This window comes from Triticum dicoccoides, chromosome 3B, assembly GCF_002162155.2.
Source record: "Triticum dicoccoides isolate Atlit2015 ecotype Zavitan chromosome 3B, WEW_v2.0, whole genome shotgun sequence".
Taxonomy (NCBI): domain Eukaryota; kingdom Viridiplantae; phylum Streptophyta; class Magnoliopsida; order Poales; family Poaceae; genus Triticum; species Triticum dicoccoides.
Window position 1 is genome coordinate 286,099,075 of NC_041385.1, and position 8,690 is coordinate 286,107,764.

An 8,690-nucleotide genomic window follows, 5' to 3' on the forward strand; every position below is an offset into this window, starting at 1 on the left:
ATATATATATCATCGAATGTCTCACAGCCAACACCATTAACTATTCACACATATACACATGTATATACATATACAATTTCTACTACATGTTGCCTTGGTGCCTTCGGAGCACGATGACAAGTGGTTCATGGGGGCGGTAGCGGATAATAGTATTCTCCTTTCGGATCTATGACCTGGTCGAGCAAAAATCCGGCTATTTCCTCTTGAAGTGCTTGTATGCGGTCCGATGGTAGGAGCTTATCCTGCACCGATCTGAACTCTTAAGAAGGAGATCAATATGCATGTGTGTTAGTTGTGTGACTAGATATCGATAATGGTGTGAATAGTGTTCTGACAAAAACGTACTCAGTTGTGAAGCCCGGATATTTAAGCTACAGTGAACCTCTGCTAATGATGCCACATCACCCCGATCACTGTTACTAATCTCGCGTTAGTTCGAAACCGGTTCGGATTCAAATAAAAAAAATCAAGCAAACAACAAATGTCTTCAAATATTAAAAACTAAAATGTGCTAAATGTAATAAATCCTAAGTATTAATGGTGGAGAAACCAACATTTTTAGAAGTATTGGAATACCCTAAAATAATTAAAACAGTGACCAAAACAGGCCCATTAATCCATTTTCCTTTATGCAAAATCCAAATGAATTCAAATGCTCACCAAACCTTTTTGTGGCAATACTAAATAATGCCTAGTATTTGATCTGGCAAGTTTCTTATTTTACAAAATGCATTGGTGGCTCTACCTAATGCAAAGCAGTGTAGAAAAACTAAACAGAGAAATAAAAAAATAAAAGAGAAGAAGAGTTAAAGCCTAACACTGTTGACCTAAAAGCCTAGTACCACAGAAGGCCCAGCCCACCAGTGGGCTTTTCTCCTACCACTTGAACAGAACAGGGAGGCCATGGCGCTGGCAATGCTCGCACGCCGTCCACGCCGTGGATGTCGCGCTGTCGGCCATGCCGCGGCTCCCTGGGTGGATAAGGCTACATCTCGACATCCCCGGCGGAACCCTAGCTCTAGTTCTTCCCCACTCTTCCCTCTCACGCCGTTTCCCTCGATCCCGAGCGCACCCGCAACACCGTCGCCATGGCCATCATCGATCCCGCGGCCACCGAACTCCTCAACGCCTAGGAGCGTGTCCTGCTGCTTCTTCTACGACACCTACTTCGCCTACGAGGAGCAGAGCCACCGGATTCGCCCGAGTGCAGGCAAATCGGCCATCTTCTTCCTCGTTCGTGGCCGCTGTTCTTCATCGGTCCGTCGCATCTGTAGCTCCTAAGCCACCAACGGGCCTCCGTGTGCCTTCGTGGTGAGTTCCTCGTCACTTCCCCTTTTGCCACGCATCGATTCTATGCCTTGTGTTGCTACTGCCATGGTCGCCGGAGATCAGTGTCGTCGCCGTGTTAACCGTCGTTGCTATTGTGCTCCTTTGGCCCAACCAAGCACGCCACCCCACTCGTGGTCTCACATAGAAGTTGCTAGTGCCCTTGGTGCATCAGCTGCGTGCCCATGGCTTTGATCTACATCGAGCCCAAGCCCCTGCGTGCATTGCTTGCGCCTCCGCGTTTGCCTGCTTGTGCGTGGCCTCGCCTCTCCGCCCGCGCCTGCGGAAACCGTTGCTGCTACTTCTGTTAAACTACTGCTCCCGCTGGACTCTGCTCCCTCGCCCCATGCAAGCCCCATCGCGGCCAGGCCGCGCCCTCCCGCGCCGCTGCCGTCGCTCCTTCTTCTCCTTGCAGTGCCGCTGCTGCGCTGCTGTTGCTTCTTAGCTACTGATGTTGCTGTTTGCTGCCGTGTTGCCGCTGCTACTGCATCCTACCGCTGCTACTCTGCTACAGTAACTGAATGTTATTGTAGCAGTAGCTAGCTTTGCTACAAATACACTGACTACCCCTCTGTACTGCAGCAAAACATCAACAAAACGACTTCTAATGTGGGTAAAGATAATACGCGTAGAAAGTACACTTGGCAAACTCCGTTTTATCCCATTGGCCCAAATTGAAAATACGTGAGGATTAAATCCTATGAAAATCACAAAATCGGGTCAGCTCGATGAGTACCCACATCAACTTTTACTAACATGCAAGCCCCATACGTGAGTCTAGACTTTACAAAACTTTTACTATACATACATACATACTATATAGATGGTGACTAAAGTCGGGTCAGCTCGATGAGTACCCGCAAGTGATTCTGATGAGGGGGCTGAAAGGACAGGTGGCTCCATCCCGTTAGAGGTGGGCCTGGGTTCCCGACGGCCCCCGACTGTTACTTTGTGGCGGAGCGATAGGGCAGGTTGAGACCACCTAGGAGACAGGTGGGCCTGGCCCTGTTTGGCGTTCGCGGATACTTAACACGCTTAATGAGATCTTGGTATTTGATCTGAGTCTGGCTACTGGCCCACTAACCAACTACGCGGGAACAGTTATGGGCACTCAACGTCGTGGTATCAGCCGAAGCCTTCGTGACGTCAGCGACTGAGCGGTGCGCGCCAGATTGGACCGCATAACGTGACTTCCTTTGTAATGGAGGTTGCTAGGTCTACTTCCGGCCGCGTACGCAACGTGCAGGAGTGCAATGGGCGATGGGCCCAGACCCTTGCGCGCATAGGATTTAGACCGGCGTGCTGACCTCTCTGTTGTTCCTAGGTGGGGCTGCGACGTGTTGATCTTCCGAGGCCGGGCATGACCTAGGAAAGTGTGTCCGGCCAAATGGGATCGAGCGTGTTGGGTTATGTGGTGCACCCCTGCAGGGAAGTTAATCTATTCGAATAGCCGTGATCTTCGGTAACAGGACGACTTGGAGTTGTACCTTGACCTTATGACAACTAGAACCGGATATTAATAAAACACACCCTTCCAAGTTCCACAGACAACCTGGTGATCGCTTTTCCATAGGGCGATGAGGGGAGGATCTCCGGGTAGGATTATGCTATGCGATGCTACTGGAGATGCAACTTGGAGATGCTAGTTGGAGATGCTACTTGGAGGACTTCAATCTACTCTCTTCTACATGCTGCAAGACGGAGGCTGCCAGAAGCGTAGTCTTCGATAGGACTAGCTATCCCCCTCTTATTCTGGCATTCTGCAGTTCAGTCCACTGATATGGTCTCCTTACACATATACCCATGCATATGTAGTGTAGTTCCTTGCTTGCGAGTACTTGGATGAGTACTCACGGTTGCTTTCTCCCCCCTTTTCCCCCCTTTCCTTTCTTTCTGGTTGTCGCAACCAGATGTTGGAGTCCAGGAGCCAGACGCCACCGTCGACGATGACCCCTACTACACCGGAGGTGCCTACTACTACGTGCAGCCCGCTGACGACGACCAGGAGTAGTTAGGAGGATCCCAGGCAGGAGGCCTACGTCTCTTTTGATATGTATCCCAGTTTGTGCTAGCCTTCTTAAGGCAAACTTGTTTAACTTATGTCTGTACTCAGATATTGTTGCTTCCGCTGACTCGTCTATGATCGAGCACTTGTATTCGAGCCCTCGAGGCCCATGGCTTCTATTATGATGCTTGTATGACTTATTTATGTTTTAGAGTTGTGTTGTGATATCTTCCCGTGAGTCCCTGATCTTGATCGTACATGTTTGCGTGCATGATTAGTGTACGATTGAATCGGGGGCGTCACATCAGTCCTGTCTATCAGATCTGCTCCTTTCGCACGTCATCATGCGAATGTTCTCGCAAACGTAGTATGCACATAGATTATTCCCTTTCGCCTGCCTCAGGGCCTTTACGAGAATGGAATTGAATCAGATAATGATTAATCAAGCATAATAATTAATTAATGATATTGAAACAAGAATTAAAGAGATGGTAGCTAGCTAGTACTACTTAATTACTTACCTTGGGTCGATGCCAAAACAATTTTTTTGGCCATTCTCCTGGAGTCACCGCGATGAACTTTGCCCATGCCCTGCCCGCCGGCAAAGAAAATTAATAAAGGGGTTATTAAATAGTTCATATCAGGAACTAATAGTTAATAATGATTGAAATTACCTGTTGACTATCCCCTTCATGATGGTGTAGTCTTTATCTTCTTTAGTTAGTGAGTCCAGTAATTCAACTTTTCCTTCCTCAACTTTAATGTCTATCAAGACCCAGTGCCAACTGCATACGCACACGTTTGCATGTCTTAATTAAGTGGGCATGTGCATAAAATTAATCAACTACCGTAAACCGTATACACTTAATTATTAACATCTAGCTAGCTAGTAAGCAAAAACAGAATTTGTAGTACAAGACAGTGTGACTCACGGGAAGTTGTAAGGAAGTAGTATATCTTCGAAGGTATTGAGGCGCTTCAAGAACTCTAGCATGCTTTCCTCTACAGCAGCTTTACAATGGTCAATCTCCCATATGTCCTAATTAATGGTATTTGGGTCAATGAACCCAACGCCATAGCGTCCAGCTTTTTTCATTTCATACATCTTCATCCTGCATATAATACCACAAAAAAAGAATATAGTAAGGATAATTACATGTAATGATTGATCAAAATTATCACTACATAACTAGCTTGAGACTTCAGTTACAGAAAGAAATCACTTACAGACAATAGCAACTGACGATAGACTTGTCGAGTGCGTCTTGATTAAATAACTGAAATAGTTCTGGATACTCAATGGCCAGAGCTTTCTCATGGTAATAATGCTCATGCTTGACATTCACCATGAGGGACTCTCGATTGGAAATCTTGGTAATGTTCATGTACCATTGATGCAATTGATACATTCTCGTTGGGAGGTCCTTGACCTTGTCTGGATGGACCAAAGGTTTGCCCCGGAGATATTGCCATGCTTTTTCTGATTCTTTAAGCGTAGGCATGGGCTCGATTTCGAGGAGTTGTCCAACAGAGATATTGAGCATTTGAGCCTGCATTATATGATCCTCTGTTATTACCACATCGCCATGCTGGGGAACGCTAACGGTTTGCCCACAATAATATTTGGCGCGCGTACTACTCCTCTCATGTGTTGTTGGCACAACAAGCGGGGGGATCGCTTGCACTGCCTGTTCTCCCAACTGGGGAACGGTTTTCCCTCATTTTTTGCCAGCTGCTTGTTGGCTCGAGCTTGAGCTCGCTTCCTTCTGTAGTCGTGCTCGATGTGCCTTCCTGATTTGGCGCTCATAGTCCGAGTCACAGGCTTGGGAGCTGGTTCTCTAGCCACACGAATGAAGTGGTCAATTACTTTCTCAGGCACTTTCTCCTTTAGCGGCGGTGCCGGTTTCGGTCCAAAATGGGCGTCCACTTGGGCATGCACTATGGCTGTGTTTTGCTCCTTAGTCATGTCGTAAGGCCTCTGAGGAAGAGGAGCGAGGCTTGGACCATATTTATATCGCTTGCCTTCGCCTGTACTTCCTAAACTACCTCGACTCGTACCGCTACGCACCAAAGCTGCGGGATGTCTCTTCTGCGATTGCTGAGATGGCGGAGACGGATGACGTGGAGTTGGACCAGGAGAAGTGGCCGAACGATGTGCAGGACTTGAAGCAGGAGGTGTGGTCTGACACGGTGCCGGACTTGCAACCGGAGAAGTGGCATGACGCTGTGCCGGGCTTGAAACCGGAGGAGTCAGCTCACGCGTTCGGGGACTTGGAGGAGGTGGCGGACTTCGAGGAGGAATCGTCTCACGCGTTCGTGGACTTGGAGGAGCGGGAGTCTGCTGACTCGGTGGCGGACTTTGAGGAGTCGGCAGACGACGCGGTGTCGGTGGACTTCGAAAGATTATGCAATCCTTTCTCCATAGGATGATACGATGTATGGCCTCTCCGAGTGTGCGCTCGTCTTCACCTCCAGGAATGTCAAGTGTTAGCCCCGAATATGGGTCCACCACTTCATCAACCATGACACGAGCATAGCCCTCTGGAATCGGGATGCAATGGTAGGTTGCTTCGGGGGTAACTGGAAAAGCAACGCCGTCCGCCACCTTCATGGATATGTTCTTCATTTTGGAGTGTAGCTCGCAGTTAGTGTTCTCTATGATGTCATCCACAGGGTATTTATCCAGCAGTGTGTCGCCCAGGGCAGAACCAACGCTGCTTCTTGGCATGGATGGGACGGTGCTATCCAATGCTGGACGATCATCCGCTTGCTGCTGCCGCTGCTGAGACCCCCTTTCCTGGCTAAGTGAGTCGATCTGCTGCTGCTGCTGCTGGAATTTGAGTGCCAAGTCCGCGTGCCTTGCTTCTAGGCCTTGAAGGCGTTCTACGTCCTGCTTCCTCTGCTCCTCCTCCAGCTTCCTCTTCTTCTCCTCCTCCATCTTCTTTCTTGCACGTGACCTGTAGTCGTCATTCCAGTCCGAAAAGCCCTAATACCAGGGAATAACACCCATGCCTCGTGTTCTTCCCGGGTGTTCATGATTTCCCAGGGCGCGCGTAAGCTTGTCGTTCTCTCTATTGGGCGTGAACACCCTCTCTCGAGCTTCTTCTATTGCGTCAATTATCTTTTGTTCGGCTCCTTTTAGACTTGCCTTCTTCGAAACCATGCCTGTCTTCGGGTCCAACGCCCCCCCGATGCGCATAGAACCAAGTTCTACACCTGGGGGGCCAGTGCCGGGTAACCGGAGTGACCCCCGCATCCTCCATCTCTTGCTCAGACTTATCCCACTTAGGCAATGCCACCGCGTAGCCACCTGGACCCAGCCTATGGAACTGCATCTTTCTTGCGGCATTTGCCTTGTTTTTCATCGACCGCTCCTTAGATATTTCTGAATCCTTGAAGGTCACGAAATCGTCCCAATGTTCTCTTTGCTTCTCCAGTGTTCCCTTGAAATCTGGAGTCTTCCTTTCATTAGCGAGGTAGTTGGCCCATACAGTTTTCTTGTGGGTGTTGAATGCAATTGCCATCTTCTTAAGAGGAGCGGCCTTGACTTTGTCCACATCTGCTTTAGTGAAATGATCTGGTAGGGTGAAATGTTCCATTAGAGATTTCATCAGGTCTTCTTTGGCTCTGCCATCGACCCAAGTAACACCTGGACGTTTAGTCTTTGGCTCTTTCCATTCTTGAATGGAGATCGGGAGCTTGTCCTTCACAAGAACTCCGCACTGACGAGTCCAGTTGTTCGCAATGTTCTTAGGCGTGAGGGGTTCACCACTAGGTTTGATGGATTCGATGTGGTACTTTACACCATCCTTCAACAATCTGCCCGGGCCTCGCTTTGTCTTGCTGTCTGTAGAAGCAGATTTGCTCGATCCGGAGGGATGAAAGAAGAAAGATCGATTCGTTAATATATCCTCAATAAAAAAACATGTGATGATCACCATGATGCATGCTTATATAAATATACCTCGCCGGCAGTGTTTGTTATTTGAAGATCAGCATTGTCTGTGTCATAATCATAATCATAGTTCATGACTTCATCAGCCCGATCGTCGAGATCGAATATCTTTTCATCACCCTCTCCGGTATTGTTAAGATATTGGGAGCCGTCATCTGCTTCATTCAGATCATCTAGCCTGTGAGGGCTGCGTATGATGTCGAACAATTCCTCTTCTCTCTCTCTGCCGGTATTGTCCGCCATAGCTTTTACTTTACTAATAATACAAAAGAAATATAAAACAATTTAGTGTTCAAATTACAATGCATGGATGCAATTAATCAATAAGGAAAATCTGAATCTCGAATACACCCTCTCGAATATATAATCTCGAATACATCATCGTCTTAATATATATAATCTCGAATACATCGTCTCGAATACTATATATCGAATACATCACTGGCTAGGTACCTAATAAAGATCGAGTACTACAGAAGAATCTAGAGCGTCACTCGCGGTTCCTGGGGCACGGGCGGTACACACCCAAAGAGAAGGAACCATCACAAGATCATATCTCCGGTCATCTGCCCAAAGAACCCGCCAAGTAGTGGAGAACCTGACGTCGTCCATAGCAGCCATGTAGCGATGGACGTGCTCATCTTCCTCCCTGACACGGCGATGCACCACCTCCGGCGGGGCCGGCTGCCTCTGCACCGAATGTGGCCCACGCGAACGCCACCAAAGAAGATCAGGGTCGACGACGGGACCCGAGGTCGGGTTCCTCACCAAGCGGCGCGCCCCTCCAGGTAGCACCTCCCAGTGCCAGCCCGACGGAGCCCAGTCCCGGACATGGGTCCCCTGAAGCATGACGTCGTCGCGAACGAGTCGACGGCAAGGATGCGGGCCGGGCATATCGTCGAGAACAAATACTATATGCCCGCAAAATGTAACAGTTTTTAAATGATTGGATTGTGATAACTAAAATTCTAAATTTTATGCAAATTCTAACAATTTGACATTAATCTAATTCATCTAACTTAAACTAATTCTAAAATTTCATGATTATATAACTAACATTTCCATAACAATTCTAATATTTATATAACTAAAAAACAGAAAAATTGCTAACATTTCTATAACTAAAAAACAGAAAACATTTATAACATTTCTACAAAACTAACATTTCTAATATTTGTATAACTAAAAAACAGAATAATTTCTAACATTTCTATAACTAAAAAACAGAAAAATTTATAACAAACAAACTAATGTGTGTAGTGTGTGTGTGTGTGTAGTACTGTGTGTGTGTGTGTGTGTGTGTGTGTGTGTGGACATTGACGGCCGTGGCGAGCTCACCGGCGACGAAGGGGCGACGGGACGGGGCGGCAACAACGGGGCGGCGACGACAGGGCGACGGGACGG